The following is an 18,735-nucleotide window of genomic DNA, read 5'->3' on the forward strand; positions in this document are numbered from 1 at the left end:
GGGTAACATGAGTGAAACTCATGTTACCCAGGCTGGAGTGCAATGGCGCGATCTCGGCTCACCGCAACCTCCGCCTCCTGGGTTCAGGCAATTCTCCTGCCTCAGCCTCCTGAGTAGCTGGGATTACAGGCACACACCACCATGCCCAGCTAATTTTTTGTAGTTTTAGTAGAGACTGGGTTTCACCATGTTGACCAGGATGGTCTCGATCTCTTGACCCGTGATCCACCCGCCTCGGCCTCCCAAAGTGCTGGGATTACAGGCTTGAGCCACCGCGCCCAGCCGCCACTGGATCTTGTGGGCTGTTCACTATAGCAGCTAGCATTACCCTATTTAAGACACTTCCCATATAGGGCTGTCATGAGGATTAAGGTAAAGGACACACGTGTAACAGACTTTTAATGGGACTTTTCCTATTGTCTCAGATTTACAGCTAGAGCCCCAAAGCCAAGGATGGACAAGAGGTGTCAAATACCCCCATATTATGCCTGCAGGACTCCTCTCTCTCTCTCTCTCTCTCTCTCTCTCTCTCCCCCCCCCCCCCACCTCTTTTGGACACAGGGTCTCACTCTGTCACCCAGGCTGGAGTGCAGTTGTGCAGTCTCGGCTCACTGCACCCTCTGCCTCCTGGACCCAAGCTATCCTCCCACCTCAGCCTCCTAAGTAGCTGGGACTACAGGCACGCACCACCGCTCCTAGCTAGTTTTCATATTTTTGTAGAGACAGGGTTTTGCCATGTTGCCCAGGCTGGTCTCAAACTCCTAAGTTCAAGCGATCCAACCACCTCAGCCTCCCAAAGTGCTGGAATTACACGCATGAACCACTGTGCCCAGCCCCTGCAGGACTTTCTTCGGGACATTATACCAGCTCTCCTTCTCTGAAAAGGCCCCTCAGCCTACATAAAGCAGAAGATTATTAATAAATGTTAAGGGCAAATTTCTGGAACCAGACAGCTTGTATTTGAATCCTGTGTCCAAAACTTACTACTAGCTGTGTGATCTTGGAAAAGTTACCTCACCTGTCTGGGCCTTAGTGGATGTAAGATACCATTAATAATAATACCTACCTCATAGCCTTGTAAGGTGCACCTAGTTAGGCTACTTAACCGTTAAATAACAAACATTCTTGAGGTGAAGGGTCAAGCTTGATTCTGATTTGATGTTGAAACTGGACAGAAAGGCATGGGCAGAAAGGAAAGATTTCATTGAATGTAATGGAAGGCAATGGTTGAAGAAAAACTAAATTCATTTAGGTAGGTCCCTTATCACGTTCAGATGAGGGAACTTACAATTTATTGGGGGCTGGTGAAATGAGGACAAAATGTACATCGTTGAAAATAGAATTATAGCTTGCATGTATACAGAGCTTTAGAGTTTGTCAAGAACTTTAATAAGCCTGTGCTCATCTGGTCCTCATTATAGCCATCAATGAGACAGTTACAGTCAATAAACCAGTTACACATGTGAAATATTTAGATCAGCTTGGGGCACACTGAAATCTTCAATACATCTTAACTCTTACTATTATTCAAACTTGTGGCAGGTCAGAAACCAAATCCTCTCTAAGCTTTATTACTTTTGAGTGATAATACAAATGAATATTTTTGGGGGGGTGAGAGAAAGCAATGATTCTCATACTTTTGAATTTACATAATACTTCGAAAAAAATTTTTTTTGAGACAGGGTCTTGCTCTGTCACCCAGGCTGGAGTGCAGTACACGATCTCAGCTCACTGTAACCACCTCTACCTCCCAGGCTCAAGTGATCTCATGCCTCAGCCTCCCAAAGTGCTGGGATTACAGGTGCCTGCCACCACGCCTGGCTAATTTTTTTGTATTTTTAGTAGGGTCAGGTTTCACCATGTTGACCAGGCTAGTCTCCAACTCCTGGCCTCAAGTGATCTGCCTGCCTCAGCCTCCCAAAGTGCTGGGATTACAGGCATGAGCCACCATGCCCAGCCAATACTTCAAAATATTTATGAATCTAAATAAGAATGCCAACTCCGTTGCAAAGTAAGAACATTGGGAAAAAATGTTCTTACAAGTGCTGTTTCTAATCACCTTCATTTTATAAAAGAATGAACTTTATAACCCCTGGAATTAGGAAGGTCATAATCTCAGAGTAAAGGACAGTCCTTCAGACGAAATCCATTTAACTGAAGAGAATTCACTAGGTTGCCCTTATTTTTAGTACAGTTTACTGGCCCATGTTTGGAGACTCCAGGTATAAATTACTATAAAGTGTATAAGCATTCAGAGCTATTATCTCTCATGATGGTCCTACAAAAGGGGGATTGGCCTAGTCTATTCAGGCTACTATAACAAAAGTACCTTAGGCTGGGTAATTTATAAGCAACAGAAATTTATTTCTCACAGCTCTGGAGGCTGGGAAGTCCAAAATCAAGGTTCCAGCAGATTCAGTAACTGATGAGTGCCCGTTTCTCCTGGAGGTCACCTTCTATGTATCCTCACGTAGACGAAGGGCAAAGGGCTAACAAGCTCCCTCAGGCCTCTTTTACAAGGGCACTAATCTCATTCCCCGCCTCCACAAAAAGACCCCATCTTTTAATACCATCACCTTGGGGATTATGTTTCAACATATGAATTTTGCAGGAACATGAACATTCAGACCACAGCAGGGAACGTAGTCTGTGAGGATATAGAGGTGCCAAAGATTAGGTGACTTGCTCAGGGTCACCCAGCTGGGCTGAGGCCTGGTCCCAGCATCTCAATGCTCTGGGAAAAAACAAGTCTTTTCCTTCAGGGGTGATTATGTGTTGGAGGGATCTCTGTTCCATGTGGTCATCCAGGGATCCAGGTTCCTTTCTTGTGATCCTCTATGCACTAAAGCTGAGATTCCTTTCCTGGAGACAACAGACCCCCAAGGGATCTATGGATGGAATTCAGAAATTAATGAACTTGAAAGAGAAAATAATTACACCTTTATTTACACTAACTTCTGACATTTAACATTTATTTCCATTATGAATATAGACAACAAAGTGGTATTAGCAGTACTTATTTGTTGTCAATAGAAATCATAGATATTTTCATATCACATTGACGTTATTGCAGATAGCTTGAAATACTGTTTATACCATCACAACATTGAAATTATGGTAATTAGACTAGATCTTATTGTTTCATGTGTTAATAAGGAAGCACTATATCGCATAGTTTTTACATTTTGATAATTTTAATTCCATGTTTTTTATTTTATGCATGTAAAAGTATTAGCTGAGAAGGATAGCATAGACTTTACCAGCTGCTCAAGGGGTCCTAGGTTCATACAGAAAAGTTAGGAATCATGTTCTAGAGCCTTAGAGTCTTCTATTGGATCCTCTGCATGTGACCAGAAGATGAAGGCAGAGATCGAGTCTGGAAGACTGTAAGGATTCAGGTCTAGAGTCACATCCCACAGCCAGACCTCAGTCACCTGACTGGGAGATGTGGTTTTTTTCTGGGTGCTCAGGAGGAAAGAGGAAGCAGTTTAGAGAGTAACCAGCCAGACTCTGCCCCATTATCACGTCACTTGCAATGACTCAGATTAGAGAGATACTGAGATACTGCTCTTGTCTAGCATCCTCTGATTTCTGCAGGTAGTGGGAGGGAGGGAGGTGCTGGGCACCAGGCGCCCATCTTCCTTATTTTATTTGCAGGTGCAACAAGTCTATGTTGCATGGAGACAGTTCTAAGGGTGCTTGAGATTGAGTTTCTCAGATTTTCCTTTTGCTCTTCCAATGTACTGGCTGTTTTGCATCCCCAAGAACTTAGAATTTATTGGGGGCTGGTGACATTAGGACAAAATGTACATCGTTGAAAACAGAATTATAGCTTGCATGTATACAGAGCTTTAGAGTTTGTCAAGTACTTTAATAAGCCTGTGCTCACCTGGTCCTCGTTACAGCCCTCAACGAGACAGGGCATTTCCATATTCAGAGCTGGAAACTAAGCTCAGAAGGAGAAATGGCTGCTCAAGGTCACAAACTAGAGGCAGACTCAGGGCTACAGTGGTCTCAATCCCTGTTCAATAGGCATGTATTAAATCCCTACTATGTCCCAGGCTCTGTGCTGGGGTCCAGGGACACAAAGATGATGAACCAGAAATCCACTCAACTTCTAGGGAGAATGCCCAATAGAAAAGCCAAGAATAGATAGGTAATTATATTACCACATATAATTATATTTGTTAAGACTCTTAATTGAAGAGATAAGAACACAAGTCAAATTAGTTTAATAAGAGGAATTTATTGGTTCATATAATAAAAAAATTTAGGAATGTATGGCTTTAGGCATGGCTGGATCCAGCTTCTCAAACCATATTGCATGAAATGTGTTTCTCTTATTCTCTGGGGTATGTGTGGCTTCATTTTTCAGACAGGGTCTCATCTCATGGTGGCAAAGATAGCCCCAGTGATTCCAGGCTTACCCTCTACTAGTTTGGCAACTTGAATCAAAAGATGGTACCTCTTTCTCAATTGTTCCAAAAACAGTCTTGAGACTGACTCTCATTGGCCTGAATGGGGTCATATGACTATCCCTGAACCAATCACTATAATTTTGATTGACCAGGCCTGGTCGCATATTGGACTCTGCATCTGAGGTGTTTTAATCAGCCTCCTTTGAACCATATGGACTGACGTGGAAGGCCTCCCAAGGGAAAATTGGGGGACTGTCCCCCAAAGAAAGGGGAAAATACGCTGGGGAGGTAAAACCAACAGAGGCCCCTTATGGCAATGGCGGTGATAGTACTGGCCACTATGGCAACAGAGTGGGGAGACAATCCAGGCTGGAAGTTTGGGAAGGTAAGGCAGGAGACAGTACCAGGCACAGGGAACAGCATGTGTAAAGACCTAGTGGTGAAGAGACCATAACACTTGGGAAACTATATAGATGACAAGTGGGGTGGGAGGAACTACAGTGAGGTTGCAAGACCAGCTAGAAAGCCAGCTGATAAGACACTGGGGTGGTCTGGAATAGGGTTGGTGCTAAATTGCAAAAATGGCTGTACTTACTTATTTCTTATATCCACACCTCATCACAAAGGGAAATCTGTTTCTCTGCTCCTTGAATCTGGGCAGGTCTTTTATAACTTTCTTTGGCCAGTTCCAGGCCTAGGCCTCAAAGGAGACCTTGCAAACTTTCCCTCTGTCTCCTGGAACTCTACCCGGTCATTCTGTAAATGAGCCAGTGCCAGTCTGCTGGATGGTAAGAGACACATCAGCAGAGCTGAGCCATTCCACCTAAGTCCCTGTGATGTGAGAGAGCCCAGCTAAGGAAGGCAAAGCTGCTACTCACCCGACAGCTGGCTGCAGATATACGAGTTGGCCCAGGTGAGACCAGAAGAACCACCCTGCTGAGCCCATACCAAATTGCCAGCTTCAGAACTGTGAGCTAAATAAGTAATTGTTTTAATCCACTAAGTTTTGGGGTAGTTTGTTTTTATGCAGTAATAAAGAACTGATACAGGAGATATTTATAGGAATAAAATGTGTGATAGGGGAGGCAATATTCAAGAGCTTTTCAAAGAAAAATAACCAGATCTTGATGACCATCTGGATATGGAGGGTAATGGAGACAGGGGGTTGGGCAAGTGCTAGAATACAGAAGAAAGGGGAACATGTTCAAGGGGAAGATGGCTCATTCATGCATGCATTTCATAAATATCTATTGTGTACCTTTCTACGTCAAACAGAATGCTGGGAGCTGGTGACACAGTGGTTAACAGATGCAGCTCCTGCCTCTATTGAATCTGGGTTTGAGCAGGTGGAGTTTGAGACTAGCGGACATCTAGGTGGAGCCATCCAGTAGGAAGTCTGCCGACTTCTTATCCATTACTTTATCTACTGCCTCCTCCCTGATCATCTCCCACTTCTACCTTTCTGTTCCTGGTCATGTGTCCTTAAGTCTGTTCTCTCATCTGGCCTCACTTTGCCCATTTATGACAATAGCATCAAGGAGATGAGAACTCCATGAAGTCCTCAGCCTCCGTGAGGATAGGAATGTGCCTGTGCCTTGCCCTGCAGACTCAGATGGAGAGGCTGGGTCTGTATTTATGATTGGTAAACCCAGGATGGGCTACTTGTGTCTGGTCAATTGGAAGTAGCAGGATAGCAGACAAACTCAGGGAAGGGGCTGAGATCCTCTCAGAAGTGGTGGCCCGACCACAGAGCCAGTTGTCACATGAGAACAGGTATGATTTATAGTGTAATGAGTGGGCTTCTAAGCCTGAAAAAACAATGGCATAAATCACCAAGACAGTCCAGAGCTAGAAGGAGACATGGGGAGGACTGGCAAAGATGGATACCCTCTTTATTCAGAGTAGAAGATGGTAGCAGAATCAGGGTTATTTCCCTAAAATTCCTTTTACCCTTCCCTCTTGCTTAGTAGTCCTGGATTTCAGTGAGATTAGCCCCACCCCTAGCTCCAGGCTGGGACTGGCTGATCCTAGAGATTCTGTTCTGAAGCAGAACTACGGCTCCGCCCCCTGCTAGGGGTGGGTTGGGCAGCATTTGTGGAAGAGTGAGGGAAGCCTGTTATCACGGTGCCTGGAGGGTGCTATTGGCACTTAGCTGGGGTTGGGGAGACCGGAGATGGTAATGTTCTGTGATGTACAAGATAATACAGCAAAATAAAGAATTGTCTCACCGAAGATGCCAGTCACACCAGTGCTGAGAAACACTTCTCACTCAGAGCGCCATCCCCTCCCTGGCCACAATGATTGGGTCAGGAAAACCAGGCCCAAACCAGTCAGTACTTGTCAAACCCCTGGCCCCAGGGACTGGTTTGAGCAGGAGGCTTAGGACCTGAGCTAGGAATTTGGGAATCCTTTGTCTCCTGCTCCTCCTGGATGCTATGGTGTGAAGAGCTGAGGCTGGAACTGTGCACAACACAGAAGCCAGCCTGAAATTATGGCTGACACACACAGGGGAGAAGAGCTGAAAGACTTGCAGGGAAATAGCCCTGATCAAACCATTCCTGAAGTTCACTCTACTGCTGGACTCCATTAACATTGTAGGCCATTGCACCCAGTAGGTAACTTTTTAACCCTCAAAACAAAACAAAACACTGTGGGCAGTTCATCTACTGTTCAAACTAATTTGGGGTGTGTTTCCTGTTATTTGCTATGAAGCATCCTATCAAATTCAGAGACTAGGGCTGGAAGAGTATGAAGCTTGACTGAGACCATATGGGGCTGGAGCCACTGTGGGGCCAGTCTGTGGCATGTTCCAGCGGGCTGGGGAAGGTTTGAGTCTGGTCCAGAATGGTACAGGCCATTGCTAGGCTGAATCTTTGCGTTCTCTCTGGTCCTCCAAAGGCCAGAGCCCATATTCCAGCTGGGGACATGGCAAGTTTCTAAACCAGGATGGGATTTTTTTTTTTTTTTTTTTTTGTGAGATGGAGTTTTGTTCTTGTTGCCCAGGCTGGAGTGCAATGGTGTGATCTCAGCTCACTGCAACCTCCGCCTCCTGGGTTCAAGCAATTCTCCTGTCTCAGCCTCCTGAGTAGCTGGGATCACAGGCATGTGCCACCACACCCAGCTAATTTTATATTTTTAGTAGAGACAGGGTTTCTCCATGTTGGCCAGGCTGGTCTTGAACTCCCAATCTCAGGTGATCTGCCCACCTCGGCCTCCCAAAGTGCTGGGATTACAGGCATGAGCCACCGCTTCCGGCCTAGGATGGGATAATTTTTTAAATCCCTGGACTGGGAGACAGGAGGCCTGGTTTGCAAATGGACTCTGCCCCAGACTTGCTAAATGATCACAGGAAAAACACTATCCTACACGGGCCCCACTGTGGCCCACCTATACATGGTAGAGGAGTGGGCAAGAGAAACACAGAAACACCCTCTAAGTGCTTTGCTGAGGGCCCATTAACCTCAGGAAACAGAGCCCTGAAGATGTTGTGAGTCGTCTTCTCTCTCAGGGCCATGGAACCTTCCCCTTACCTCCTCTCCCACTGCCTAGCTTGATCCCCAGGGCTCTGAGCCACACAGTCCCTATATCCTGCATTTGCACCCTTCTTTACCGGCACGGTGTGAGTGTTCACCTAGAGCCAGGAAAACAGCACAGGTACCCATCAATGAGGGAGTGAGTGTGCTGTCTCCAGATCCCAGGGCAATGACATTTCAGAGCCAGGCCTTGTGTTCAAGGGACTCAGGCAAGTAGTTAAGATAACAATAATGTTAATGCTTGAGGATATAGTAGCAGAATGGAGTATTCTCCACTTTCCAGCTCCTTCCTAGGGCTTGGTGCATATGGATCTCTCCTTCCAGAAGCCTGGTCAATACTGAGGTATGATGAGAAAGCTGGGGGGTTGGGATAATGAGGAAAAAAGAGGCAAACTTTCTTAGTGGTGGAACTTACCGAAGTTAAGCTTCGAGTCTGTATTGATCAGGACTCTTCGCTGCAAGTGACAGAATCCCAACTCTGTTTGTGTGGGTGAAAGGTTGAGCTGCTGTCACAAAGATGCCCAGCAGTGATGTGACTTAAGGAAGACAAAAGTTTACTTCTTTTTCAACTGAGCTGCCAAGTGATCAAGACAGCTATGATCCAGGGGGCCACTCAGAGACCCAGGTTTCTTCATCGTGCGCTCCATCATTCCTTAGGACAGTGGTTTCCAGGGTGGACCCTGGACCAGCAGCATCAGCAGAGCCTGGGAACTTGTTAGAAATGTCAGTCCTCCAGCCCCATTCTGGGCCTAGGGAATCAGAAACTCTAGGTGTGGGGCCCAGCCGTCTGTGTCTTTACAGCCCTCCGAGTGCTTCTTCAAGTTTGAGAATCACTGTCCTAAGATACTATTCGTGTCTGCACAGTGGAAGCTGGGGCATAGAGGGTTGCAGTCAGTGGAAGTGGGAAAGAACTCATGAAGGAAGCACAGAAACTTGTAAGGCTCAGGTAAGGAAGTGGCACATGCCACTTCCCTTCATATTTTATTGGTAAGGATTGAGTCACATGGCCACACCTAGCTGCAAAGGAGACTGGGAAATGTAATCTAGGCATGTGCTCAGATAGAAGAGAAATCATCTGAGTAGCAGAAAGAGGCAGTGGAAAGCTCTGTGAACTTAGCATTTTGGTCACTGGGACAGTATAAAATTTGGGATCATTTGTTTCAACTAGAAGAACCATGACTATCTGTCCCACAGTAAAATTCCTATACAGCTAGTGCTCGATGTACGACCACGATCGGTTCTGACAGACCGGTCGTAACACGATTTGGTCGTAAGTTGAGTAGGCTATATGTTCAGTACTGTGAAATGATGTTATAAAAATCTTTAAGTCATATTTTATCATAATTTTCTTTCATTATTGTTATATCATAATTTTCTTTGTTCATTTTATGCCATTTGTATCATCTCTACACCATTTTGTTTCTTATTTCTACATTCGGCAGGTTTAAGTAAAACACTGCATTACCAGTACAACTGGTTTAATATTTGCAAGACATACAAAATTACAAAATACAGGTGCCTACAAAAATACAAAATACAGGTGTAAAAAATACCATAGGAAACATTTTCCCAATTGCAAAACATATCAAAACATATAAACATGTACGAAACATTTTATTGGCCGCTGGTGCTTGGCTGCGGATCGTTGATGTCGTCATGTGAGGCAGCAGTTGGGGTTACCGGAGTTGGTTTGTTCATAAACATGGTGAGCTTTGTCTGAATTGTATATTTCTTTTTTTCTTCATAAATTTCACGATACCGATGAAACACATCGTGCGCCATCTGTTCAATCCTTGCAAATCGTTCGATGTTTGGGTCCATTGCTTCGAAATGTATAAGAAGTTTATTCAGTAAAGATAAACCGTCTGATAATCCCTTAGTGATGAACTTTCTGTCTGGCTCCTCCTCTTTCTCTGCTTCTCTTCTTTCTTCTTCCGCCACTCTTTCTTCTTCCACTTCGATTAGCTCTTCATTTGTAAGTTCTCCGGATTCTTTGTCTAGCAACTCTTTGACATCTTCCATTTCACACTCCAAAGAAAGGTCTTTAGCGAGTATTTTTTCCCGAATCGTTTCAAGTTCATGTTCACTGTCAAATCCGTCAAAATCGTTAACATAGCGCTTAACACAATTTTTCCAGATGCCATTCATGCACTTTGTCATCACAGCCTCCCAGGCGGTAGCGATATTCTTGATACACATCAAAATGTTGTAGTGTTTCCAAAAATCTCGCAATATTAGTTCTGAGTCAGCATCTATAGCGGATATTGCTTGAGCAAAGGTGGTTCGGAGATAGTTGGCCTTTAATGTAGCAATTGAACCTTGGCCCATAGGCTGGATGAGTGGAATTGTGTTTGGCAGAAGAAAAACAAATTTTACATCTGGATGGAGATCGCCTAGATGTGGTGGGTGTCCAGGCGCATTATCGAGTAGCAATAAAATCTTGAAAGGAATGTCTTTCTCCAAACAATATTCTCGAACTTGAGGAATAAAACAGTTCATAAACCAGTCTTCAAACAATCCTTGTGTCATCCATGCTTTACATTGAGAACGAAAGTAGATGGGCAGTGTGTGCTTGTTAACATTCTTGAACGCATGTGGGTTGTCTGAGTGATAAATTAAGAATGGCTTCAGCTTAAACCCTGTGATGTTCCCGCCAAGCAGCAGAGTTAGCCTATCCTTAAATGCTTTAAATCCCAGCATGCTTTTGGCCTCTTTGTGACTATAAGTGCGTGCTGGCATCCATTTCCAAAATAATCCAGTTTCATCAACATTGAAAATCTGTTCTGTTAGATATCCCTCATCCGTAATTAATTCATCCAGGCTATCAACAAACTTACGTGCTCCTTCCTCATCCGCACTCGCTGCTTCTCCAGTCACTCGAGCACTATGCATTTGGAATCTTTTCTTGAATCTCTGGAACCAGCCAGTGCTTGCTACAAATTCTTGACTGTAATCTTCTCCAGCACGCTCCTTCAGAGTCTGAAATAGACTTCTCGCCTTCATCTGTCCAGTAAAAAGACTTAATGGTGTCCGTTTTTGAATTTGATCTTCCATCCAAGTATATAGCAATTTCTCCATTTCGTGGATGGGCCCACTTCGTTGCCTTGTTATAACTTGTTATAACTGCATGGGTGCAGAACCTTTCACAGCTTCACAAATTCTTTATCTTTCAAAACCGTCGACACAGTTGAGTGTGATAACTTCGTATCACGTGCGATCACATTCATTTTCTTTCCTCCTTTGTACTGCTTAATTACCTTCATTTTCGTGTCGAGATCGATGGCCTTTCTTTCCTTCTTGGCAGGCTGAGGCGTAGACAAAGACAATTTCCTCTTGGTAGACATCTTGGGAGGGGTTTGATGAAAAATATTCAAGACACAAAACACAAATTGCTGTACTGAGTCTGGGATAACAGTTGAAATGATGCATGTGGAGACGGTAGTGCTGCCGGAAGCTGGTCCACACTGTCTACGCCCAGCTGGGCAACGTTTGCGCTGCCAGACGTGGAGCAGTCGTGGCTAGCGATTGTGGTGGTAAAGTCGAATGGTCGTAAGTTGCATAGGTCGTAAGTCAGTCAATACGTGTACCAGAGAAAGAAGACTCATAGATGGTAGTTTATCTACACTCTTGTCTCACACAGACATTTGGCATTTCTTTATTGTGAAATATTTAAGAAATTGTGGCAAAGACGGACAGAAGTTTGTGATAGCACATGGAGTGTAGATAGACTACATTTCCCAGCCTCCCTTACAGTCAGGTGTGACCATGTGACTGAGTTCTAACCAATGAGACAAGAGCAGAAGTTCTGTGTGCAACTTCCTGGCTCAGGTTCTCCATGAATTAATTGTCTGGGCTTCCTCCCTGACCTGTTCAGGTCTTACTGGATGCAGATGATTGGGAGAAGGAGACAGAAAGGAGGAACCCCAGACAAAGGAGACCGAGTCCCTGGATCACCATGTCGGGGAGCCCACCAAGCAGAAGCACCCATTAGGAATGTTATGTGACACAAATAGACTTAGTGTTTTGGCTAGTAAGCATTTTGGCAGTGACATTCCAATGGCACTGGTGGTAGTGGAAGCAAATGCAGGTGATTAAGGGGTACATTGTCTGTAGAGAATTTTAAAACAGTAATTAAACTGTCTAAAAGTCTATCTGCATTTTATTATCACCACATGCCAGCAATTCTAAATGTTGCCAGTGTTAAAATATTCCTTCTCACCAGGGAGAAAACTCCCACTGTCACAGGCGTTTGAACCAGAGAACTCCATCTTGAATAAGGGCTGGGTAAAATGAGGCTGAGACCTGCTGGGCTTCATTCCCAGATGGTTAAGACATTCTAAGTCACAGGATGAGATAGGAGGTCAGCACAAGATACAGATCATAAAGACTTTGCTGATAAAACAGGTTACAGTAAAGAAGCCAGCTAAAATCCACCAAACCCAAAACCAAAATGGCCAGGAGAGTGACAGCTGGTCGTCTTCACTGCTACACTCCCACCAGTGCCATGACAGTTTACAAATGCCATGGCAACCTCAGGAAGTTACCCTATATGGCCTAAAAAGGGGAGGCATGAATAATCCACCCCTTGTTTAGCATATAATCAAGAAATAACCATAAAAATAGGCAACCAGCAGCCCTCGGGGCGCTCTGTCTGAGGAGCAGCCATTCTCTATTCCTTTACTTTCTTGATAAACTCACTTTCACTTTATGGACTTGCCCTGAGTGCTTTCTTGCACAAGCTCCAAGAACCCTCTCTTGGGCTCCGGATCGGGACTGCCTTACTGTAACACCACCACCTCCCCTGGTCCCCTGCTATGCCACTGGATGTGGGGTTTATTTGTTACTGGGATCTGGTTTACCCTAGCTAATAAAGACAAACATAAAGGTATAAATAGCAATGACGAACATCCATATGTACACCATGTTTTTTAAGGAAAAAAAAACATTACAAATATGACTGTTGACATGAACATTTAAAATAAATTTAGATTTCTTCTGGCGACTGTAGACTGATACTTAAGCAATCTGCCTGACGTGGGGAAAAGATTCAGGGAGACTTTGCATTCCACAGATGCCACATCAGCCATCTGGAGTAAGCAGTGAGGCAAACCAGGTTCCCAAACCTTGGGTTTTAGTCAGGTGGGCACAGAGCAGGGGTCAAGAGAAGAAGGCAGAGGAGTAGGACTCCAGTGAGATGTCTCAGAGACTGAGAGAGGCAGGAGGTAGTGGACATGGAGGGCGTGTCCTTGAGGTGAGTGGCGGTGAGGGGTTTGAGGGGGTAGAGGGAGTCAAGTCAGTCACCTGTGTCTGACCCCTGCTGGCTTCGGGGCAGAAGAGAAGCTGCTAAAGAGGTTCATGTTAGATTATTGGCCATCCAACAGAGACTGGATGAAAAGACTTGGCCCGTGCCAGGTGCCTCGGCTCACGCCTGTAATCCCAGCACTTTGGGAGGCTGAGGCAGGTGGATGGCCTGAGGTCAGCAGTTCGAGACCAGCCTGGCCAACATGGTGAAAGCCTGTCTCTACTAAAAATACAAAAATTAGTCAGGTGTGGTGGTTGATGCCTGTAATCCCAGCTACTCGGGAGGCTGAGGCAGGAGAATAGCTTGAGCCCAGGAGGTGGAGTCTGCAGTGACCCAAGATCACACCATTGCACTCCAGCTGGGGGTTGAGAGCAAAACTCCGTCTCAAAAAAAATAAAGTCCTGGCCCGGTGAAGACATTATATTAAAACCTTTTTCATGAAAGCCAGTGGTGAGGGGGCATTGGGCAGGGAAGTTGTTACTGGAAAGGGGTCCTGGATCTCCTGCAAGAAAGAATTTGAGGCGAGTCCACAAAGTGAAAGCAAGTTTATTTAAGAAAGTAAAGGAATAAAGAATGGCTACTCCCGAGATGCAGCAGCCTTCAGTGCGGCTGGTTGCCCATTCTTATGGATATTTCTCGATTACATGCTAAACAAGGGGTGGATTATTCATGTGTCCACTTTTTAGACCATATAGGGTAACTTCCTGAGGTTGCCATGGCATTTGTAAACGGTCATGGCGCTGGCGGGAGTGTAGCAGTGAGGACGAACAGAGCTCACTCTCGTTGCCATCTTGGTTTTGGTGGGTTTTGGCCCGCTTCTGCAGCCTGTTTTATCAGCAAGGACTTTATGACCTGTATCTTGTGCTGACCTCCTATCTCCCTGTGACTTAGAATGCCTAATTGTCTGGGAATGCAGCCCAGTAGGTCTCAGCCTTATTTTACCCAGCCATTACTCAAAATTGAGTTGCTCTGTTTCTAACGCCTCTGACAAAGGGGCCGTGGATAAAGACCAGACCAGTGTGATGGGCCACTTGCAGCCCCTGCTTCTGCCCTTGGGTTCTCCCTGATGTCATAATTCATTTCAGTGGAAGAGAAAAAAGATGGACTCTTGAGAATCAGATGGCTAAGAAGGCACCTCAGACTGTAGACCACATTTTCGCCATGGAGAGGCAGGTGGCCTTTTCGTTAGCACATGAGACATGGTGGCCATTGGTCGCCTCCCCTTTCCTGGGCGAAAGGTGGGGTGGGGAGGTTACCTTCCAGGGAGGCTGTTGGAGTTGCCCCTTGAGCAGCCTCCTCCCAGCAGGTGGCCTCTCGGCTGTTCATGCATGGAAATGCCACAAGGGGGCAGCAGCACACCACTGTTGTCCTCTCCCCCGAGGCTCGAGCTGTGTCTGATTTTAATGAGACGGGAGACGGGAGATTTGTTGAAACACCAATTTCTGGCCTGTAATCCCAGCTACTCGGGAGGTTGAGGCAGGAGAATCGCTTAAACCCGAGAGACAGAGGTTGCAGTGAGCTGAGATCTGCCATTGCACTCCATCTTGGGCAACAAGAACGAAACTGCATCTCAAAAGCAAAAACAAAAAAGCACACACAGACTTCTGGGCCCTACTCCCAGGGCTTCTGTAGGTCTGGGATGGGGAATTTCTAACAAGTGCCCAGGGGATGGCTGGTGCTTCTTGTCCGGTACAATGGCTCTATCTGTTAGAAGTCAGGATATCTTGTGGGTAATGAAGAGAAGGAGTCCAAGGTGGATTTTGGAGGTGCAGGCAGTGCATGGTTCTGCTTTGACCCAGGTACTGATTGCATGGGTGTGCTCATTTGTGAAAACTGGACTAACCGAACACTTATGATTTGTATACTTTTTTTTTTTGGAGGCAGCGTCTCACTCTGTCACCCAGGCTAGAGTGCAGTGATGCAATCTCGGCTCACGGCAACCTCCGCCTCCTGGGCTCAAGCCATCCTCCCACCTCGGCCTCCTGTCTGGGACTATGGGCAGGCGCCACCATGCCCAGCTGATTTTTGTATTTTTTGTAGAGACAGGGTTTCACTATGTTGCCCAGGCTGGTGTCAAACTCCTGAGCTCACGTGATCCACCCACGTCAGCCTCCCAAAGTACTGGGATTACAGGCATGAGCCACCGTGCCTGGCCTTGTATACTTTTTATACTTCATTAAAAATTCAATAAAGAAGAATAAGAAAGGAAAGAGAAAGGTAAGGGAAAGAGGAAGAAAAATGTAAGAAGGGGGGAGAAAGGTTGAGAGAGAGAGACAGAAGACACACACACAGAGAGAGAGAGAGAGAGAGAGAGGGAGGGAGGGAGGGAGGGAGGCTGAGCCAGCCGCTGGTTCAGCCAGTCCTGACTTTCCATCCTGGATGGTGAGTGGTGATTCTACTCTTCAAGCCTCAGCTTCTCATCTATAGAATCCATATCACAACAAACACCTCACTTTCAATAATAAGGTATAGAAAGTGAGAAAGAAAAATGAAAACCCCAATTCACTCTGCCAAAAGGGAAAAGTTAAACTGAAAGCTGAGTCATGGGAGAAGCGGCCTTTGCTTTGTTCCTAAGCAGCGAGCCACAGGTAAAAGGTCAGAGAGCCCCACAGGTAGCTGCTCTGTGTTCACCTTATCTTATGTAAAGTTACCGAGCGTGAGATGAATACCTAATTGAATACGTAATTCCCCTACCTGCTCCTTTTCTTTTGCACCATGCGAATTTCCAGACCCTTCCTCATTCCCCTCCAGCCTGCTCTTCCCTTTTAAATACCGAAGCCCTCAAAGTCATCTTTGGAGAAAGGCGCAGCCCTCTCTGCTGGGCATGTCCTTAGCCTTGGAAAAATAAACATCTACACTGATTGATTGAGACCTGGCTCAGACACTCTCTGCTTTACAAAAGCATCAGGAACACAGTAGCTGCTCAATAAACAGTGAGATTGTAAGCTGCTCCATACCAGTGTGTGGGCGCCTCAGGGAGGACCTGGCCCTCTGTGTTTGCTAGGTTAATTTTAATTGTATTGTAACCAGTTAGGATGGGGAGGACCACCGGTGTCCTGGCAGGCCAGAGGACCTCCTGGGGCCTGTTGAGGCCCTTCACTAGGGAAACTTCTTCCTTACGGCTCTCAGCTTGAGGAGGACAGTGTGCCGAGGGCCCGAGGAACAGGCCCTGTGCCAGGTCCTTCAGCCACAGATGGCAGCAAAGGCCTCTCCAGAAAGCATTCTGCCCCGGAACACTCAGCTTGCCTTGCAGACCCAGGCCAGCACTGAGGAAGTGAGTGCAGAAGCTTCCCATGGGGGAACAGCCAGGCCTGGCACCTGCGGCCATGAGAGCTTCCGAGAGGGTGAACCTGGTTTGTACCTGTGACCTTTGCCCTGACATGTGTTTCCTCTTCCCCACAAACAAGAAAGTTCCCAGCCTTTGCCTTCACAACCCTTGCCAAGAATTGCAGGCAGGATGGTGATAGCTTCAGTTGAAGAACGTGGAAGAATTAACCTCCTAATACTCACAATGCCCCCGCGGAGTGGGTACTCTGCACATTTTTTTTTTTTTTTTTTTGAGCCAGTCTTGGTCTGTTGCCCAGGCTGGAGTGCAGTGGCACAATCTTGGTTCACAGCAGCCTCCACCTCCTGGGTTCAAGTGATTCTCCTGCCTCAGCCTCTCAAGTAGCTAGGATTACAGACGCATGCCCCCTGCCTGGCTAATTTTTGTATTTTTAGTAGAGACAGGCCAGGCTGGTCTTGAACTCCTGACCTCAGGTGATCCGCCTTCCTTGGCCTCCCAAAGTGCGGGGATTACAGGCGTAGGCCACCGCACCCGGCCGGGTACTCATTTTATGCAGCCATCCTGTGGGGGCGGGCACTACTATTTATTCCCATTTTACAGATCAAAAAACGAAAGCCCCAAAAGGCCAAGTTAGGATAATGATTGCTAAATTTTATTTTATTTTATTTATTTATTTGAGACAGAATCTTACTCTGTCCTCCCAGCTGGAGTGCAGTGGCATGATCTCAGCTCACTACAACCTCTGCCTCCTGTGTTCAAGCAATTCTCGTGCCCGTCTCCCGAGTAGATGGGATTATAGGCATGCGCCATCACACCCAGTTACTTTTTGTACTTTTAGTAGAGACGGGGTTTTGATGTGTTGGCCAAGCGAGCTGCCCACCGTGGCCTCTCAAAGTGCTGGGATTACAGGCATGAGCCACCGCGCCTGACCCTAAAATTTTTTTTAAATCACAGAATACTCTTAACAGTCCTCTGTGTTGACTACTGCCATCATCCCCATTTTAAGAAGGGGAAACAGAGGCACAAAGCAGATAAGTACTTTGCCTAAGGTGACACCACTAGGAAATAGCAGAGCCAGGACGCACACCTGGGCAGGTCGGCCAACCCACTCCACCACAGCACAGCAGTGGCTCGGCCGTGAGGTGATGGGCCTGAGTCCCAGCTCCACAACTCCAGCGCACCTTGTTAATCTCTCTGGGTCTCAGTTTACTCATCTCTAAAAAGGGCGTATTAGAGGTTCTTTCCTTTAGGAATGCCCCAAGGATGACGTGCAATGGTGTGGACAGAGCGCTTGGCAGAGAGAGCCTCATCTATAGGAATCGCTCTGTGCACATTCCTTTGTCTTGTCCGTGTTCTCCCTGTTTTGGGGTGATATCAGAACTTTGCCTGGTAATATATTTAGGGTTTACCTTTACAGGACCTGACCCATGGAAATTCTCAGCCTATAAGAAACCAAAAGCCATTCTCAAGAGTCAGATAAACTCAGGTCGGACTAGAATCCCACCCCAGCTGTAGACCAGCTTTTAGACAGGTCACTTTCCCTGGTGTTTCCTCATCCCTGAGCTGGAGTTAGCTATAGCTGCCATGGAGGGGCTTTGTGAAGGTTACCTGGCTCAAACTCAGCCTGTGATTCTCCAACCAGGGTTTCTGGAGGGGGTGATACCTGAGATCGTGCTGGGGGCCAGGCAGCACAGGCCTCTGTGACCAGCAACCGCACCTGGGGTGAGTAATTTACAAACACTGTGTATGGGAATTGCACTCATTTTCGAGGACCCTCCTTGCCCTTCCTTGCCCTGCATCTCCCAAGCTCCCCTTTCTTCCACCTTCCTAGCAGGTTTGACTCATGGGAGGCATAACTGGAAACTGGGGGATAGCAGCAGGCAGAAGCCGGGTCGCGTCTCCCCACCTCTGTCTACCTTTTGTTAGGTCTACAAGGCTGCATCCCCTTGGCAGCTGCAGCTCCTAGCGGACAGCCATGCTAGGTCCCCATCCTCTGCCTGCCAGTGCTAGCACTGGGCTCTGCCCTCCGTCTGCCCCTCCACCCCGAGGCTGGTGTTCTTTCCCCTCTTGCATCCCAGGGTCCCCTACCTGGCTTCTCAGATGGGTAACTAAGTCCTCTCATTAAATTCCTCCTATATTATTATGCTGAGTGAAAGACGTCATTCATTAGAGAATACCTATCATATGGTTGTATTA

At 46.4% G+C, this 18,735-nt stretch overlaps 1 protein-coding gene across 7 annotated transcripts in view; it reads left to right on the forward strand.

The window, feature by feature from the left end:
* ADA (adenosine deaminase) overlaps positions 1-18,735 on the forward strand; it is a 117,919-nt gene that overhangs the window by 339 nt on the left and 98,845 nt on the right. The gene's annotated exons all lie outside the window — the stretch shown is intronic.

The sequence above is a fragment of the Sapajus apella genome, unplaced genomic scaffold (genome assembly GCF_009761245.1).
Source record: "Sapajus apella isolate SASKATOON/1434 unplaced genomic scaffold, GSC_monkey_1.0 scaffold137, whole genome shotgun sequence".
In the NCBI taxonomy this organism is placed as follows: domain Eukaryota; kingdom Metazoa; phylum Chordata; class Mammalia; order Primates; family Cebidae; genus Sapajus; species Sapajus apella.